General features: G+C 32.7%; 1 protein-coding gene across 1 annotated transcript in view; it reads left to right on the forward strand.

The window, feature by feature from the left end:
• Positions 1-20,792: 20,792 nt before the first annotated feature.
• LOC124540718 (protein enabled) overlaps positions 20,793-21,704 on the forward strand; it is a 58,791-nt gene continuing 57,879 nt past the window's right edge. Inside the window, exon 1 of the mRNA XM_047118399.1 lies at positions 20,793-20,974. The gene's annotated coding sequence lies outside the window, so the exon portion shown is untranslated. The remainder of the gene's footprint in view (positions 20,975-21,704) is intronic.

A 21,704-nucleotide genomic window follows, 5' to 3' on the forward strand; every position in this document is an offset into this window, starting at 1 on the left:
ACTCATCAGTTATTCTACCGTCAAATAACAGTACTCGGTATTGTTTTGTTTCGGTCTGAAGGGTGAGTGAGCCAGTGTAACTACAGGCACAAGGGATATAACATCTTATTTCCCAAGGTTGGTCGCACATTGACGATGTAAAGAATAGTTAATATTTCTTACAGCCTCATTGTAAATAGGTGATGGTGACCAGTTACCATCAGGTAGCTCGTATGTTCGTCCGCCAAACAATACCATAAAAAAAAATTAATTATTAAGCGATGGGAATAATTTAATTACAACTTAGTTGCTAAGATTACCGATGACGATGTATAGGACGATTATTCAAACATTGTCAATCTATGTTGTGATCACGCTAAGGTGTTGCGTAACTATTTATAAATCTTTACATATAATGGCATTGGAGTGTCTGTTTGTGATATTAATGTAACCGCTTTTTACTCAATGCATATATGTTACATTGTACATTATACCAAAATAATATTTTTTTTCAATATTTGTCTCTCTGTCTGTTCCGACTAATCTCTTGGACGGCAGAGCCGATTTTGATGGGACTTACACTGGCAGATATCTGATGTAATAAGCTACAATAAAGACTATTTTGTTTAATACAAACATGCACAAAACGCGGGCTAGTTTGCAATGAAAAAGAGTCGCAAGTTTTCGTTGGACTAGACTTCGTCTTCATAGAGGTCATTGACACGTAATGTTGTGTGCCAATTGTCTTCCTTGAAGTGTGAAAGGAGTGGAATATATCCAAAATAATTTCAGAAAAAGGCCATATAGCATCAAAATAAATTTTATTTAAGTAGGCTTTTACAAGCATTTTTGAATCGTCATTTAACAATTAAGTGAAGCTACCACCGGTTCGGAAAGAAGATTCTACCGAGAAAAACCGGTAAGAAAGTCAGTAGTTACTCTTTTTCAACATTTAAAAAATACAGTCATATTAGTTAAATACAATTATATATGTTTCTAATGTATCCTGCCCGGAAGTCAACAGGTATTCATTCCACACTTTTTTATCATCTATAAAATCTTGTGTCGAATAACACGCCTTTTTTACCAATGTATTTTTTACAAAAGAATTTACGAAACGGCAAAGTTAAAAATGTCTGCGGAATTTTATTATAGAAACGGATACTTTACCATCAATATGGACATATATAAGTGTGTTCAATATTCATATCTTGTATATTTTATGAGTTAACCGATTATGTCAGCGTTTACATTATTCAAGAGTAGTTATGTACCTACTCCAGTAATTTCATATGTGAGCGTTTAGAGATGGTTCGTTTATATCCGGATTAGCTGAAGGCCGTGAGCTTAAACCTAGTGAGCACCAACAAGATGAAATTTTGGTTAATATGTATTTATATAGGGGTTTAAGGATGTGAGTTAGACCAAGTTAATGGCAGCTTTATTGTAAATTTATTGTTTGTATCGTAAAAAAAAAGATTTACTAAGCAATCATGATTAAGTAAATGATTATATATACATATTATATGTTGAAAACAATTTCACGATAATTTTTGTCTTTACTTTTATAAATCTTCTAAAATCACGATTCAAAAGAGGTTACTTAAATAGTTTATGCAATAAATTATGATTTATATTTTGTTTTGTAACTTGTGCGTGGACCTATAGAAAAATACTAAACATATCGCTTTTGGAATATGACCAATCGACGCGTACTCTTCTGTAAATGTTTATTTAATTTTCAGCGAAGTAGGTGAGGAACACCTGGTTATAATCTATTCTTATAAAAATTAAATGTTTTTTGTCTTTAACTTTACTATTAAGGATATTGTATGAGCTCGTTATCTTTTCAAACGATTGGGATAGAATACTGTGCTTGGAAAACAGATCTAGATCGCTAGCTGCCGTTACTAACATTTATCCAATCAGAATGTGGATAAAGTAAAACTTTGTCACTATATTTTTACTGGAAAGTACAAAACTAATAAACCATATGCCTTTTTCAATTTACGGAAATTGAATTTCGAACATCGTTATTCATTCATAAAGAAGAAAATTTTAAACCTTGTCGAGTTTTTTGTATTCGTTATCCCTCAAGTCCATGAGATTGGGGTCATCAATCTCTCGGATGAATTGTGAAGTTTTTGAAGTTAAATTTCTCTTAGCGAAACATAAATCGAAGCTGAATTCTGTAAAAGCACTGAATTCCGCGTCGATCTAATCAGCGTATGCATTGACTAGTGGTCGCCCGCGGCTGCGCTTGCGTTTTTATGGATTTGGTTGTCATGTGTCAGGCAAAAAAGTAGCCTTTGTCCTTCTTTGGTGTTCAAATTTGCTTCATCATTCATTCAAAGAGCGACAGAGAGACAAAGTTACTTTCTCATTTATAATATTAGTATAGATCAGAGTTAGTAAAAATTTAAAAGGCAGATGGAGAGCACGGAACATCTTAGGCTCAAAAGCGAATGCATAACATGCTCTGCACTGAACTTTGTCGAATGCGCTCTGATGACTTACGATAAGCTGAAGGTTGTACTTTAATGAAAATAAATACAGCTTAATAAAAGTCGCTTCAACGTTTGATGTCATTTTTTTATCAAAGTTTTCTTGAAGCCTTTATCTCTACCATACCTTCTTTATTTACGTGTTTAACCTTATATAGTTACGACCAAATACATCTGTAGTTGAAATGTCAAAAGACTAAATGAGATGCAAGATAAAAAAAACTTTGTCAGCAAAAAGTAGTTGTTACTAAATTCGGAGGATATGTAGTATCTATTTGTAGTCTGATGTTTTTGACCCCCACCCACCAGATGAATCTACATATACGTATATAACAGTGAAATACAACTCATAGATTAATCGCGAAATCTCAGAAACTATATCATCTCCAAACTCGAAATTTGGCAGGTAGGTAACGAGGGTTGGAAGTTTGTGTTGTATTAACTTCGCGCAGTTTTAAACTAGTTTTAGTTCGCGGCTTTGCTCGCCTTTTCGGTATTTGGTCGTCATTTCTTAGGTAAAGGTATGCCTTTCTTGGAGTTCAAGTTTTCTTTTTACCAAATTCTGTTCAGTGATTTTGAGTTAGATCTACATACATTCACACTTTTGCATTTAAAATATCAGTATAGATTTAGTACTCAAAAGCTTAGTGGTGCTCGTACAGATTTGAAGCCACTATCTTCGTAATCGTTCACGTTTTTCTATCAAGTAATCTTATCTACTTTTCCAGATAGCTCGATGTTCATCGAATTTAATTAAAAACTTGATTGAATTCATCAATCAGCACAATCTACTTTTTTTATTAAGTCTAGATGTAATGTAAAAGAATGTCTTTTTGTAGCGACGGTATACTTTTTAATCGTAAAATTGAACGTCTGTACAAATAACAATGGAACGTAGTTGCTGTAATATTCGTTTCTAGATTTTAAAGGCTATTCAGCGGTTAGGTCTCGAATCTAGTCCATTATTCGTGCAGACAATGACCTCAAACACCAGTGTTGCTAGATCTCTTCGAACGGCATCTGAAATATTATACATTAGTAGTGTTGCCAACGGTAATTTGCTTTATTGTATATATAGCAAATTTAAATAAAAGGGATTGCAAGATATCGTCATGATAATAAACTATATGAGTCCATATGAGTCCATATGAGTCGACCTGTCAGTCCCGGTTCGCACGAGTGGAAATAAGTGTTTTTTTTACCTATATTTGTATATATTTTTGTTGCTTTTTTCAGACACATTTAGGTGAAATAGAATAACAATTGCCATTCTTTTCATTTACACAAAAACCTCAATAAATTTTATACCTAAACCTTCCTCATGAGATTCACGAGTTGTCTAGTAGTGAAATCCGAGATATGAATATAGATGAATACAGAGAACATACAGTTTTTTTGTTTTAGTATTTGTAGTAATGAGATACCTCATTGTAAGTGGTCACCAAAAAAAGTCATTCATTCATTTGGTCATCAATTAGCCAAAATGTCCGTTGTGGTTGTACTGGCTCATTTATTCTCAAAGCCCGAACGTTACAATACTAATTGCTCTTTGGCGGTAGAATGTCTGATGGGTGGTAAACCAGACGGTCTTGAACAAAGTTCTACCACCGTGTTAAGTAAGTGTACTAGACTAACAAACTGCTACGCGTTATATTGTGACCACTCAGCTGTCGATATTATCAAAATCAAAATATATACTTTATTCAAGTAGGTTTTTACAGTCAATTTTGAATCATCTACTAACAAGTATATTTATATTTTTTTAATAATTATTTTAATTTATTAACCGGCAAAGTTAAAAATGTCTGTGGAATTTTATTAAAGAAAAAATTCCATAGACTGGCTGATTCTATCGACTACCATTCTATATGAACAGTCGCTCATAATTTTTACTGCTTGAATAATGCCTCATTTCTTTTAGACGAGCAGGTTGGCAGATCTATCGCGTTCTTTCAATGGGATTACTGGATGCTCATGTGTCAGAATTTTTTCCGAATTTTCTCAACACGTTTATCCCTGATCGCCAATTATAAATACCAATTAAGTACATGACAATAAAGTGGCTATACCCAAAAATCTTTTGTTGCAATTCAAGTTTTTTAAAGTTATCGGTTTGATTTTAAAGATCGATTGATTATTATTATTATTATCTACACGGAGTCGAGATGGCCCAGTGGTTAGAGAGTCGAGATGGCCCAGTGGTTAGAACGCGTGCATCTTAACCGATGATTGCGGATTCAAGCCCAGGCAAGCACCGCTGATTCATGTGCTTAATTTGTCTTTATAATTCATCTCGTGCTCAGCGGTGAAGGAAAACATCGTGAGGAAACCTGCATGTGAAAAATTTCATAGAAATTCTGCCACATGTGTATTACACCAACCCGCATTGGAACAGCGTGGTGGAATGTGTTCCAAACCATCTCCTCAAAGAGAGAGGAAGCCTTTAGCCCAGCAGTGGGAATTTGCAGGTTGTTGTAGTTATCTACACGGTATCGAATAAGAAGTGTGAGAATTTATTTTATAAGAATAATATATTCTTAACATGGTCTCCGCAAATGTTCGAACTATTTAACACGTGATGTTAACCAGATAGCTCGTCCGCTGTTTAACGTTGCGATGTTTATAATATTTTATATTGACCTATTTAACGGCTGTGTTTATGAACTATTACTATAGACTCATTTTGTACAAAAATAGTTTTAAATTTGGAACGTTATATACGAGCATATTCAACCCCACGTGAAAATGGAGTGAGGTATTTGGTAAAATTCTAGGTTAATGAATATCAGAGGTAGTTTTTCTACCATCTTTTATATATTTTGTAGTAGTGTTTCTTCTCTACTCTTAGCTAGTCTGGTGGAAATTGTTATTAAGCAATAAGACATACAGTTATATCTGTATGTGACAAATATATTATGTACGTAAAGCTTTTTTTAATTAGTGCATAATTTAGACGCTTGTTTTTCTTTTTATTGCATGGTTTCGCCGTGAAGAACCGGCAAGTTACACAGTAGTTACTCTTTTCCACCTTTCTGTTTACAGAGTAAGCCAATAATTTTTTTAAATACCTATATCTTGTCTGTGCACTTTTAACAAAATCCTGTATTGAGTATGCCTTATTTATCGATACCTTTCTGATATGAGTTATAAATTTTACAAAGTAAAATAAATAAAAATAATAGACCTTAACTAAATTAAATATTATTATTATATATAGCAAATATATAATTTGTATATAATGTACGCGCCATGCACGCTTATGAGAAAAGAGCTGTGACATGAGATAAAGACAGCATACCCTTGATTCGGTTTTAACCTCAAGAAAAATGGATATTACATGTCGGAATACTATAGTCCTTAATATCAGACTACGAGAGTAATACATCATCTGTAAAGCAACTATGAATAGCAAAAGTAGCGAGCGTTTGTTAGATAATAAAGCGTTTAGTCGATAATGGTAGCCGGCAATAGCTATTTGTCAACATGATGTGTATCACTTCTGAAATTGATGTCTTTATACGGAACACTTAAGGCGCTAAAGGCTTACGAAAACTCCATGACGTATTATATTGGGCGAGTCAATGATAAGACGAGTAAAAACTTTTTTATTAAAAACTTTTTGGTATCTATATTTTTTTTGTGGCTAAAAAGGCGGACTGCTTTATGGCCTATCTGATGGTAACCACTGCCCATATATGTATATTGGCGCCTTAAAAAACTAACCATTCCTAACATCCCCAATGTCACCTTGAGAATAAAAGGTTGTGCCTCTTATACTGGCTCTTTTATTTCAACTTTAACTTGAACAAAACAATACTGTGTATTGCTATTTGGCGGTAGAATACATATATTATGACGAGTGGGTGTTACCTACCCAGACGTGCTTGTACAAAGCTCTACCCCCAAGTTAAGAAGTAGGTATAATAAAATTAGTGACCACATAGGTCACGTATTTTACATATTTTGCCTCGTTGATATATATTGTCTTGTAAGGTTTATATGGATGGTGACCACTTACCATCAGGTGGCCTATTTGATAGATCTACCAATATTATAACATTTATAACAAAAACAAAAAAAAACACTAAATAATAACTTAACATAAAGCCTTAGTCGATTGCACCTGTATCGCTATGGTAAATTCAAGGATTAATATTATGACATATATATTATATGAACGCCAACAAAGATGAAGGCGTATAAGCATTATTAAACGCGTACATCAAAGCTTTAAATACGTTTAAAAAACTTGGCGAATTTTTTGCCTGACAACCGTTCAATGCACGATAATGAAATCGCGTATGGTCCAAGTGACAAGACAGATACTTTACGATCTATAAATGTATTTACTATCGAACTTGCCAGAAAAATAAGTATAGTATAGTTGGTATGTTTTATAGTAGGCTTTAAATTTGTTATGACAGTTACGTTTCAGTCTTTTATTAGTGGTTTTGAATTAAACGATCCTAAAAATGGTTTTAAATTCTAGTAATTAAACTTAATTTAAATGGTGAACACTTTTTAAGAATTGTCGAGAAAACAACTACATATATTTAATTTTTTTTTTCAATTAAATTTGTTTTACTAAGTGAGATTACAGATCATAAAACATCGCCTTTCGTCCTATAGGCGAATCAGTATAGTTTGACGCAGATTAAACTATGCGGAGCAGCAAGTTATATCAATATAATATATGACACTTGCACATAATTTTTTTTTTTAGTTTGTGTTTCTCTACATTTTTTTTTTTTAAATCGTAGTGTTTAATTCTCTTGGCGACTATAGCTCACTCACTTTGGTGCATTATGAAATATTAAACATGACTTAAATAGTCACATAATGTGTATGTATGTTTTTATGTATTCTTAGTAAACAAGATCTTCAGATTTAAAATATAAATACAGATAAGAACCATAAATAAAAAAAATGTTATATCGACAATAACCCCATTACGTAATGTTATGAATTATCTTTAAAACATGATGCATGATTCATATGTAAGTTAAAAATCACTAGTCTTGAATGCACTTTGTCTCCCATCTATATTATCTATATTGTAGAAATTGATTCACATAAAAACTTGCTTTTACTTATGTTCTTGCATGTCTATTTGGCGTTATATAAAAAGATTCATTGTCCGTGCGATTAATTAATTACAATGAAATTATTATTATGATAAATGTGATATCTTCTTTTTCACAATTTCTATAACAATTACTCACAAATTAAAACATCAAAATATATAAACATTTCGCTCATCCAGAACGACATCGTCACAATTGCAAAAATCTCTAAAATGACTTTTTCATTCCAAACAATCTCATTTCGTACCTACATACTTTATAGTGTAATATTGACAGAATTATTGTTTCAATAGTTTTTGATTGACATCTATATAACATTTTAACTTCGCACCTTATCTTATTTTGATTTTAAAATAAGGTGCGAAGTTGTCTATTTCGTGCGGCTTGACACTTATTTGGTAGTTAAGCGAGCAGTTTCATCATGTAGTTCCTGTAAAAATATGCGCAAGCATAGTGAAAAATTTTCATACCCAAACATTTTTAAAGCGCCAAAAATAAAATAATAGTGAAATCGCTATCGCCTATGCCTCCCGCCCCTCATTTACAGTTAGGGGTCCCGACCACGTCTGTATGATTTAATAGGCTCATCCGTCCGGATATTATCATGACATGTATTAACCGTCGAAATTAAATGCGCTAACTCCACTCTCGAATTACTATGTTAATTGAACGATTTTTTAAACTGCAAGCTTTTTATTTTAAGTTGTATGCAAATTGTATGTGACGGTTTCTTTAGTATTCGGCAGGTGTTATGTTGATGAGGTATTGTTTTGACTTTTATTGGGTCAATGTACTGCGTGATTGTGTTGTGATGTGTGATTATTGTATTACGAATACAAGGCTGTTATAATAGTCATTCAATACAGTAATAAGATCAGATGCGGTGGCAGATAAGATACGTCAAATTTTGAAAATCGAATAATTAAAGAAATATAAATATGACGTCATCATTCACAGTTAACATTTAAATATATTAATTTAGTTTTATATTGTTTATGTATGTAACTTTATCCGATCGCAAAGACTTTAAGGATGTTTAATTAAGGAGTTCAGTTTTTCAGTCCGGAAAATCTCAGTAAATTTTACAGTCCATTGCCTCGAAAGTTAAAGTCGACTTTATTGTGTCTGTCTGGTCGTTTAGGATTTGCGGAATAATCGACTTTTAGCGTGAGGAAACAGGAGTGCTTCAGTTGGAGCACACTTGTGTAATAGTATGCCCTGCGTAGCTGACTAGTCTCATATTATAATGGACAGCGTAGCCGACATCGCTCATGACATCGTCATCATCATCAATGTTGTCTGATTTTTTGATAGCATTCAATGACCGAGTCGAGATGGCCCAGTGGTTAGAACGCGTGCATCTTAACCGATGATTGCGGGTTCAAATCCAAGCAAGCACCGCTGATTCATGTGCTTAATTTGTCTTTATAATTCATCTCGTGCTCAGCGGTGAAGGAAAACATCGTCAGGAAACCTGCATGTGTCTAATTTCATCGAAATTCTTCCACATGTGCATTCCACCAACCCGCATTGGGACAGCGTGGAGGAATATGTTCCAAACCCTCTCCCTTAATGGACGAGGAGGCCTTATCTCAGCAGTGGGAAATGTAGAGGCTGCTACTTTTTACTCATAAACTTTCTTACAGTGCCAATGTTTCTGGCCGCTCATATAATGTTATATTATAAATAATGACATTCAATCAAGAACTGTTAATAGTACACGTTACAGCTGAGCTATTAGCAAATCGCATCTAATTCATAATTCTAAGCTTAGTTAAGTAGGTATTACAATATTACACATACATTCCTTTTATAATTGATTCTAATATTCTGCATAATAATTTCCTTACTCATAAAAATACCTTTAACAATATTCTCAAATGATTATATTCATAACTAGCTGTTACCCGCGGCTTTGCTCGCGTAGAATATGAATATATTTAAAAATGAACTTAAAAATATTACATTGATGATTGTTATAAAGAGTTAGACCCCTTTGTTCCCAAAAAGTAGCCTATGTATTTTTCAGGCTCTAGACTATTTTGTGTACCAAATTTCATTTAGATCGGTCCAATATTGGCTTGAAGACAGACAGACAGACAGACAGTAATATTAGTTTGAAGTATGGATTATATTATCCGTCATCGATTCATAATGTCTATGCTATATAATATCTTATAGTACAACTAACGCCATCTATCGGCCAAGTCAATCAGTTGTTCCAACAGCTGTCGAATGGGTAATACAATACAACAACATACGAAGTACAGTGAGTTTAAATCATGTGGAAGAGTACGAAGCCGGTCAAGTTCGTTGTTGCCAACTGCCGTTATATTGTGCCAATGAAATGAATTAACAAAAAAAAAAAAAACATGTTAATACTTTTTCGTTAATGTTTAATGAGAAATGCTGATGAATGTATCGAAGACATACTATGTGTTTTAGTTTTATGCCATCATTGGAATTGAATAAATAATAAAATATTAATTATGAACTTATTAATAATAAAAAATCAAAATCGATTCACCCAGTCATAAGTTATGAGGTAAAAAAACATACTCAAATAAAAAAAAATACAGTCGAATTGATAACCTCCTCCTTTTTTGAAGTCTATTAATAACTGTTATTATTATGACAAAATAAATATAATTTCATTTTTTTCACCACACTCATACATTTGCAGATTGACAATTTTAATTTGTAATGAGTTGTGAAGTTTTCTATTTCGAGTGATTTGTATTTCGTCATGTAATTTTCATGTCACACATAAAAATCCACTCATCATTTTTTTATAACGAGTCAAATGAAGCATTTATCTTTAAGAAGCTTAACAATCCAAAACCAATGAAATTAGATGGGAACATTTTGGGACTATTCTACCAAACGCAAAAATGAATCATCAAAATTGTTTCTAAAACGAGAAGTCTTACCCGTTTTACCAGCGAGAGTTGAACATAAATACCAATGTAGTTTGTATCTCTTTCTCATTTTAGCAAACGATAATTCGTATTATTTCTCTCGTCATTGCTACCCCTTGTATGATTAGCAATGAGTATTAATCTAACATTTAAAAGTTATATTTAGTGGATATTTAAATGATTTTCGTTGAGGGAAGTACATACAGTTGTAGGAAAAGGTTTTGAGTCTACCCGTGACCACGAACGCTGTAAAGTGCTCGAAACGTCTGGATGATAAAAATAATTAATATACGCGATTTAAATCCGTTAAAACTAGTTTTATTTCAAGGTTTTGAGTTTATTTCATTACGTTTTTCCAATACAGTGTGGGGGATACCCGTATTGGGAAAAATGGTCATACCATACGACGCATTCAAGTCTCACACGATTTTCCTTCAAAGCACTGCACGTGGTGAATATTTTCTACGATTGGTAATATTAAATATCAATGTTAGTTTTGAGACATCTCCATATTGCAGCGACCTGAAGTTGTACGTGTATTGAAAGCGCCATAGTAACACGAGAATAATTCATAGCTTTCAGTCGGTTTGAACTCGCTACCCTCGTACGACCCTTGTTCTATTGAAATGCAACGCTATTCATTTGAAAATCGCTCGAGGTGTCTTCTGAACGTGAATGTTTTACTCGCACGTGACTTTGTTTCGTACGTTCGTCTGATTCGAGCTGTTTGTGTATCAGAATCTTGTATGGAACCGAGGGAGGGTTGTAATGAACTGGATTTTAAAGGAATCTTTAATCCAACTGATGGGCTAAGTCCTCTTTAAGATAATGTTGGAAGCTTATTCCAGCTGTCTGCTCAAATGTTGGTGATTGGTTATATATGTTAGAAAATGTATTCCAAAGTCATGACTTTGTGCCATGGCACGAGATGAATTGGAAGTACGTAATCTATCTGTGCCCGTTTGAGAAGATCAGGGATCTTTGACTACGTTCTATGTAAATTATATTTATTTAAACATGTGATGTGATTCAGGCAAAAGATGACTAAAAATATTAGGTGAAATAGTGACTGCTTTTTAATCTTTAGTAAAAGGTAAGTTTAATATAAGTCAGAAAATTCTGTTTATAATTTTTTATCACGAATTCTCATCCTATATGTTAGTTTCAAATATTAAATCTTCTTAATTTTCTTTGAAATTGCACTTGATAAGCGTTTCGTAGTGTTTGATATTGAATAACGCCGTGTTCACACTGAAGTATAATGTTTCAGTTCAAATTATCCCTCATTATGTTGTAAATTTACAGATTTTGTAGAAATTTTGTTAATATACATATATAAAATGAGTTCGGGTTTCGTTTTTAATGGTAGCTATTATAATGAAATATATTAAAACGAGGTAAGCCAGCGACATTTACGTGTTTGAATTTAACAAAAAAACATATCGTAGCCTAAGTTACTCCTTATTATATCGGTTATCTGCCAGTGAACGTCCTATCAAAAATAGACAGACAACAATTGTAAAAATGTTATTTTGATATATGTACTGTGTATACATTCATATGCATTGAGTAAAACAGGGCTATTTTAATATGACAAACAGACTCCAATTTTATTATCTGTAAATATATTGTATCGCATAAGCAGTTAGTGAAAAATATTTAATACTAGTCGAAGTTAAAACTATCGAAGGTTCCAAGATGCAAATATCCTATATCGACGACCTCCGTGGTCGAGTGGTGTGTACGGCCGGTTTTCATGGGTACGCCACTCCGAGTACCCGGGTTAGATGCACGGCCGATTCAATGTAGATTATCATTAGTTTTCTGTTGTCTCGGGTCTGGGTGTTTGTGGTACCGTTTTTACTTCTGAGTTTCCACAACACATGTGCTTTAGGTACTTACATTGGGATCAGAGTAATGTATGTGATGTTGTTTTATATTTATTTATCGATACAGAAACTACTACAAAGAGCATTGGTTTTCGTTACTGTGCAAATAGACGACGTAATAAGACGTATTATATCATTCTTTACCTAAAAAGTTAAACAAGTAGCTTAGTGAGCTCTATCGATTTTCCTCATAACAAGAAGCTTTTCGCCAACCAGCTTTTCAGGTTGTTCCATAAGATACGAGCCTTACGGGAAATTTTTTTCCTTTTTTTCGCCAGTATCTAGGTTAGTCTCATTTGAGCTAAGTGTCTAACTTCAATAGGCATTCCTGGAAGCTTGGGAATGTCTTAATTGCTGACTCTACAGATTTTCTGTTTTATATATTACATAACTATCGTTACAATATGTCATAAAATATAGTTAAATAAAGTATTGTGTTAAAAGAATAGAGAAATGTAATACTTACTTGTTTTATTTTTACTTGTCTATGATACTAGTAGTCCTAAATTCGTACGATTCAGACGATTCCAATCGAAGAATAACCAACCGAGATAAATCTGAATAATCCAGGGACAAAATTAAAAACCCACAAAATAATTTGAAACTACATCAAAATCGATCAAGCCTTCTGGGTGTTCTTAGGTACATATAAATGAACAGAATATCAAACATACATATATACATAAGTCTTAGTTTTTGTGAAATACTATTTTTAAATAAATTATAGATTTTAAAGGACGTGAATATTTATTGAAATAGTAGATAGGGCTTACACGTTATGTATCGAATAAACAGCCAGTATGTCAAGACCCTTATGTGGTACGATGGCTCGTCGGTATATGGAGCGGCTCATGCCCCAATTCCCAGCCGCGTTTAATTTCCTTTCCGCGTTATTGAAAAAAATATCACGAATTTATATGCGTTTTAAAACCGATTTTTTTCCATGTGTTGTTTATCGTTAATTATTTGAAATTTTTGAATATACTAACTAATGCAACATATACATATACAAGCAGGACATATTAATTTAAATAATTGTAGTAACTAACATGACTTTGTATTTTTTAAATGTTGAAAAAGAGTAACTACTGAGCTTCTTGCTGATAGAATCTACTTTCCGAAGCGGTGGTAGCTTCACTTAATTGTAAAATGACGATTCAAAAGTGCTTGTAAAAGCCTACTTGAATAAAGGTTATTTTGATTTTGAATGTATAGAGTTATAATACAATGTTGGTGGTACATAGGTGATGTAAGGAATGGTTACGATCTCTCACAGCGTCAATGTCAATGAGCAAGTGGTTACTTACCATCAAGTGACCCCTTTTTATAGCATGATAATGCTATATCAAATTCTGCATCAAAAGACTAACTTTTAAAGGTTTTTTTTAGATTTCTCATATGTACGGACAGTTTTACATAAACTGTTTTGTTAATTTTTGATATACTTAAATAAAGCATATCATTTCTTATTAGTAGAACGAAATTCTTTAGAGCTGCTTATAATAGAGGTAAAAATCGCCGTGAAAGATAAACAGTGTTACCCAAGCTTCCTTTCCTTCTCATACGATTCTGTATAAAAAAAAATTTGTTTTAATTCACACGGTTTTAATTATTTTTTTAAGTCGTTAATTATTCTTATATGATTTAATTCCGCCACTGGTTGCCGGCAGCACAAGACCGGTCGTTGTGGCGATGTTTGGGGTAGGTCTATGTCCAGCAGTGGACGTTCGTTGGCTGACATAGATAGACTGACATAGATAGATAGATGGATAGATTTAATTCCATCTGTTATTTAATATATTTATGTATAATTATACAAATATACTGTAAAAACGCCATTGTTCCTACCGGGTGGGTCTCTTAGGACGCGTCTCGTTACTTATTAAAGAATATAAACCTGCTATCATCGCTTGTGATCCTCGTGTTCTATCTATCATCTCGGCGTATCACTTATTACAATTATAAAACTCTGGATCACTCACCCTTCAGACCGTAACACGACAATATCAAGTACTGCTCTACCCTCTGTAGTATATGTGAGTAGGTGGTACCTTCCCAGACGAGCTTCTCTTTCATCGTAGAACAACGCAAGGCTATGTATACTAATTATTTTAATATTAATATTATACATGTGAAAGTAACTCTGTCTGTCTGTCGTATTATCACGACCAAACCGATGAACTGAATTTGATGAAATTTGGTATGAAGCAAACTTGAACTCCAAGAAAAGACTTCTAATGTTTTGCCTTACTCAAGTTATCCAACACTTAAAACGCGAGCAAAGCTGCGGGCGTTTACTACTTACGTATAAATAGATCACAGCCTGTAAATGCTTGTGAGAAAATTTTCATATTTTTATTTCAGATTCAAGCATTAATCTATTCGATTTAACAATTCAACCAAACAGCAACTGGGCAGTCTTTATATATGTATTATCTAATACTGTAATAATAAAAAAAATGCTTTCATAACTTTTAATTCGATATAAAACTACCTATGCGATTTATCCACTCAACTATTACGGTAGTTAGTGATAGTAGTTTTGAATGTAGGTTAATTTAAAAGGCACTTTAATTACGTAATATAATTACGATTATATACATTTAATTAATTTATTACGATTAAACTTTTATGAGAATTAATGTTTTCTTTTTATTTTACAGGTAATTTAATTTGATGGCGTTTCTTGTTGTAAGTTTTGTTTTTTAAGTATTATTATCATCGTCATCCTGCCCTTATCCCAATTCTACTTTGGCGCAGCATGTCTTCTCCTTCCATACCCCTCTGTTGGATGTTATCGCACAAGTAACATTCTTTCTAACCATATCTTCATTCACACAATCCATCCATCGTTCATTCATGATCAAGACCTTCCTTACAACTTGCTCCTCATTCCTCCTCATAATATGTAAATTTTTAAGTATATTTTAATAATATTTGTTTTAAAAATTAAGCTCGTTCTGGTCGTATGAAATTTAGAATTAATGACGTAATTTTTTTCTCGAATTACAGTTTTTTTGAACTGTTTTTATTTTTGACTTTCAATTTACACAGTGACGTCAATTTCCATATTGAAACAGGAAGTTTTCTGAAGTTCTTCAGTTGTTAAGAAATGAAAAGCAAAAATAACCTTTCTATTGAGATCATTTTTTAATTTTTTTTAGTATAGATTTATAGTCTTAGTTAAATAATTTATTAAACCCTTCCAAAGCCGAGACTTGGTTCTATATCGTCTTAGTAAATATAAACCGACGACCCTTACCTATAGTATATGTAGTTTACGACAAACAGTAGCTTTTTAAGATATACGAATGACCTCAGTTAACCCCGCCGTGAAACAAATTAGTTCTAGACGTAATCGCAGCCTACAGATAGTACTTTATCTAAGTAGCGACCTAAATGTGCATTTGTATATGTATACGATTTTCAACTTTATTTCTTAACCCATAGGGTTCACGAATTTACTATGTTTCAGTTACGTACAACGCTATGCATAGTCTTTGTATATGCAAGCGAAAATAGACTTTAATGTGACGATTTTAAGTTTTTTTTTTAATATGAACTTTTTATTATTTTTTGATTAATGTTAGTAGTCTTTCAGTATAATTTGTTTTCATTATAAATATCAGGTAAAGTTTTATTTTGTACTTTTTATGTTTTTTTTATTTTTTATAATGGAACCGTAAATTATTTTTTGTAAGGTGTGAGTTCATTTTATAATTTACTCTGTTGCTTGAAAATGTAGAGCGTTTTCTGTAAGCCAAACATATAAATATTTTTTTTATATGGTATAGTTTGGCGGACGCGCATTCAGGCCACCTGATGGTAAGTGGTCACCATCACCCATAGACAATGAAGCTGTAAGAACTATTGACTATTCCTTACATGTGCCACCAACCTTGGGAACTAAGATATTATGTCCCTTGTGCCTGTAGTTACACTGGCTCACTCACCCTTCAATCCGGAACACATCAATACTGAGTACTGTTATTTGGCGGAAGAATAACCAATGAGTGGGTGATATCCACCCAGGCGGGCTTGCACAAGGCCCTACCACCAAGTATATATATGGTATATTACGATTGTGAAATGTATGATATTGATTTGTGAATTTTACTTTAATTATTATAGAACATGAGAATAATACGGGTCTACATAAGCAAACATCTATATATATATGTATTTTCGATCGAAGATCAATCATAAAATATCCGATGTTTTTATTCCGGCTAGTTGAAATAGATAGTCTTTCTCTACTATAATAGACAAGTATTATGCATATAAACCTTAGTCTTGAATCGATCGTTTTATTGATGAAACTATTAAAAAGATGAGTAAATGTATTTGAATCTCGTTAAAATAGTTTTTCATAGAACATATATTATTTTTTTAGCATACCAACGTAGTATCGGGACCCTACACCCATAATCCCTAGGTTATTTTTTTCACAACAATCGGTTATAGGGCGTGAATTGAATGCGTGATTTTGTACCTCTAGGCTGTCTCCCGTTGCGCTATTAACGCATGTTATATTTTATTGACTTGTAAAAATATATCAATGTGCGCCAGACCTAATACGTGATTACTTATCGTTGACCGATAAGTAATCTCAACTTGACTTACAATAACAGTAATTAGTTAATCGTTATATACCTGTATCTGGCATCTTTACTTTCATCGATATACATACTAGATTTTACATATTACTCGTACCTAATGGCTATTAAATGTGTTACGCTTAAAATATGCAGTAGAGTTTGTTCGAAGACACACCCCATTGACATTGTGGCACTATAAAAACATTAATGATTCCTTACATCACCAATGCGCCACCTTGGAACTATTATGTTATATCCCTTGTGTATGTAATTACACTGGCTCACTCATCCTTTATACCGAAATTAAAATCCGACACGATCAGAAAGGGTTCGGCACAACAGCAACAGTTTTACGTGCTTGTCGAGATGTGTTTGTGAGTTTGAAGGCAATGCGATACCAAACTTTGAAATTAAGATATTATGTATCTTGTATCTGTAGGTACACGGGCTTATTCACCCTTTTAACACAAATACAAATCCGACTCGATCGGAGAGTTCAAGAGCAGCACCAATAGCTTGAGCTGAGATGGCCCAGTGGTGAGAACGCGTGCATCTTAACTTATATGTGCTTACTTTGTATTTATAATTCATCTTGTGCTCGACGGTGAAGGAAAACATCGTGAGGAAACCGGCATATGTCTAATTTCATTGAAATTCTGCCACATGTGCATTCCACCAACTCGCATTGGAACAGCGTGGTGGAATATGTTCCAAACCTTCTCCTTGATGGAAGAGGAGGCCTTATCTCAGCAGTGGGAAATGTACAGGCTGTTACTTTACTTTACCAATAGCTTTAAGCGTTTGCCGAGACGCACTAGTGTATTGGAAGCTACTGAGATTTTTTTGTCAAATAACCCACTATTTCTTTTACCAGCCTGATCTTGGTTTTGAATTTAAAACCTCGGGATCTACAACACAGTCCAAGTAAAATAAAGCTACAACTGCCTCATTGGTAGACGCTTTCGAAAGAGTTGATTTGTTACATTAAATATTAAGTTTTATTGTGTTAAGACTTTATATTATGTATAATTGAATAATAAAAGCGAATACATATTAAAACCGCAAAGCACAGTTAGTATTGCAAAATATATTTAATATGTAAAACTGAACTTGATAAATTCAATCTGTGTCCTTATTTAGCACAGATTAAAAAATAAAAGTATATCAAAATCAGTGCGCTTAATTTCGGCGCTCTTGCACGCTTTGATTTTTTTTTTTTTAGTTTAATAAAGGTTGAATGCAACCTAGCAACAAACGATTATTAAATCACATGCGTGACACGACAGCCGCTTCCTCTTGCGCCGGATTCATCTCAATAAAAGTTCGTGTCACAGTGTAAACATTGTCAATGATTATAAATATATACAGATGTGACACTAAGATGTAGAGCTATTCTGTGAGAGTAAACTCGAAAGTCACCTCAGGAAACGAACGTGAAATGTTATATGCGACATTGACTGTAATGATATGTTTCATAATGGTGTATGACTTAAATCGGCTGTCGATATTTCACAAGTGAGATACGAAGTGACTTCTTACAGAATCGCATTTATGAGCTGTGATCTTTGAAATTGTGCTTCTTGTAAAATCGACAAAGTACCATACTGATGTTTATATTAATACTTCTGTTAGCTTTTCTCATACTAAACTATTCCAATCATAGAAGACAAAAGACATAAACCATTTTGACGTTTAATTCATGTAATCTTGTTCGATTCGATCTTGATTGATTGTTCTATACATTATGGATTTCCAAAAATGACGCCTTTTAATTACGGCAGAGCTACTTTCGGATATTAAGATATAAAATTCAAGTGGATGTAAATATTTTATTGAAATACTAGCTGTGTGTAATTTAATGAAAAAAAAAAGATTATTGTGGCCTTAGTTACTCTTTATTATAACAGTTATCTGCCAGTGAAAGTCCCATCAAATTCGGTCCAGCTTTCCAGAAATTAGCCGGAACAAACAGACATACATACAGACAGACAGACCGACCGGCAAACATTGTAAAAAATGTTATTTTGGTATATGTACCCTTTATAGCGTGTTGATACATGTGCATTGAGTAAAAAAGGGCTGTTATAATATTACAAACAGACACTGTAATTTTATTATATGTATAAATTAATGTATTATAAATAAAGATCTATCAAATAAGAACTATTGCTACGCTTGTTTGCAAACAAATTAAATTATCTGCTTAATTACAATTATGTTTCGAAGTAATAGCGGTTCCTTTCCTGGTTGTGTTAACGATAATGTGTAAAAAAAATTACAAGCGAATTGTAACAACTTGTTACAAGATGTGAATTATACTTGTACATGTTCAATCTCACAAGCAAGCCAAGCCTGATTTGAAGGTATGTTGGTTATCCACGCAGTTCCAATGCTTATCGAAAAATACGCATTTCGAGCTATTCGAACTGGGAACTTTCGGTAATATTGACGCGACGTGTTCTAACCACTGTGCCACTTTGTATTTTAGAAGTTAATTGTTTGACCTTAATCCGTGACAAGTTTAGGTATTACAGACTTTAGTTTAATGTAATAATTGAATTTGCTATTTCTAAACTAACTACTGGACACGAGCCTACATTAAACGTTTTGTTACATTAAGTGATTTTTAGTCCCAGAGATTTCCCTATAAAAACAAAAAAATTATACTCATGTATAATATAAGTATAGATATGCATTTTATTTCAGCGATTGCTTACGCTATAAAATATACCTATGCAATATTTATAGTAGTATAATATTTCAGCGTTCCAGACTCCATAGTTTAGGCTATGCGTTTATAAGTACAGATTTAAAATAATCAACCGCTAGATGGCGTAACTGTTAACTCTTTAAGATATCGCAAATAATCTTTACCCAGATAACTTATGTGTTATTTCATAATTGATTATCTAGACAACGCATCGGAGCGGAACATGGCTCATTTCCTTTCTGAGAATGTTTAATTTATATCAGTTTAATTCGTAGTAATAAGAGTTGAAGAGTTTTTGGAGTGGAAAGAGATTATTTGCAATGGCAACATTTTAGCGTGGTGAAAATCAATTTCATAATAATTCTGTCTTCACATGATGTTGTATAGGATTAAACAATTTCAGTTCTATAATTGCGTATTCTTATGTATATGAAAAAGAGTATTTACTGTATAGTACGATTTTACGACACAATTTAAATGTAGCATTGACAAATAAAAAACAATTAATCAATGGTCATTACAGATTTCTTTTTTGCGTAAGATATAAATAAAGATAAATGATTTTGAAGTCACTTAGTTCGGTTGTGATCGGTTTTACGAATTTCAGCCGATGATATCTTAATCGTTCTATTATACTTCTTACAGTTTCTTCTCCAGTAGAATTTGTTTTTATTGGAACGATATTATTTTACGCAGCTTGCAGTAAAGTTAAATTGAAAAATCCTCGTAAGGAATAGAAGGTGGAATTTGTATTAAAAAATGTTAGTAATTGTTTTTTACCATATTTTTATTGCAAATTAAAAATTATGTATTATACTTCTCTAAGTGAATTAATTTCTGTTTGTAAGGCCGTATTGTCGTAAAAAAAACTATATATTAAAAAAAAACTTGAATAATCAATAACATCTTTTGTCCACGTTTGTCTCTCAGAGGAAAGTCAAAACAATAACTAAATTAACTTTATATAATCTATGTCAAAATATAAACATTAACTCGATGCGGTATAAACAGATCGTATGCTGTCTCTTTCTGTCGCGATACATCCCTCTCACATCCGTTCGATGTTTACAATTTCCCGCTCTTAGCAGCTACTATTGCTAGTGGCCCGTGATTACTTCGCAAGCGCGGACGTATAGATCGTCGATCGATAGATCCCTTATACGTTTTCTGTGACTGTGTTTTGATACTGTGACAAAACTCCATTGTGTTTTGTGGAATGCAATCGTGATTATTATATGTGATTGAATAATTTTGATAGTTTTATATGAATGGGTTCTTTGACATATATTAAGGTTTTTATTTATTTTTTTATTTAAAAAAAAAAAGTTTGCGTACTGGCAATATGGCAAACTGATGGTAATTATCCCCCACCAGCCACACTAATATTGTGAGAATTTCTAACCATCCCTTATAAATTTAAATGGGCCTTCAACCCTATCAACTAATATGTTACGTCCCTTGTTCCTATAGTTATCCTAGTTCCCTTTACCATTCAAAATGGAACATAGGAATTATTTTAGTTGGGTGGTAGAATATATTATGTTGATTGTGTGGTACCCAGATAGCCTGCCACAAAGTAATAATTAATTATGTAGCTACTTTAATGCATTATCAAACTTCACAAGTATGTACACACAAATGGGTCACCAGTTTCTACAAATGTTTGTATATGATAACAATTACATACAATATAATGTTGTTTTGTTATTTAAAAAGATAACTAATCTATCAGTTTCCTATATTTATTTATAAAAAAAAAAAACAAAGATATATAAGTATATATAATTGTACTTGCTTAATTTTATAAATTAATTAAAACACTTTAACTCGTTAAGAAATTACTGTAGTTTGAAAATAACAACAAATTTTTATTCAGCTTACAGTTAACTCGACAGTAAAACATTCTCACCTGTCCAATTAAACATTCTATGGTTAAATATTTAACTTAATAAAGCAGATGAATTGAACCTTATTTCTTGTATCATAAGACATCGTATTCTCAATATAAAATTTGAAAGAGTA

The sequence above is a fragment of the Vanessa cardui genome, chromosome 26 (genome assembly GCF_905220365.1).
Source record: "Vanessa cardui chromosome 26, ilVanCard2.1, whole genome shotgun sequence".
Lineage (NCBI taxonomy): Eukaryota > Metazoa > Arthropoda > Insecta > Lepidoptera > Nymphalidae > Vanessa > Vanessa cardui.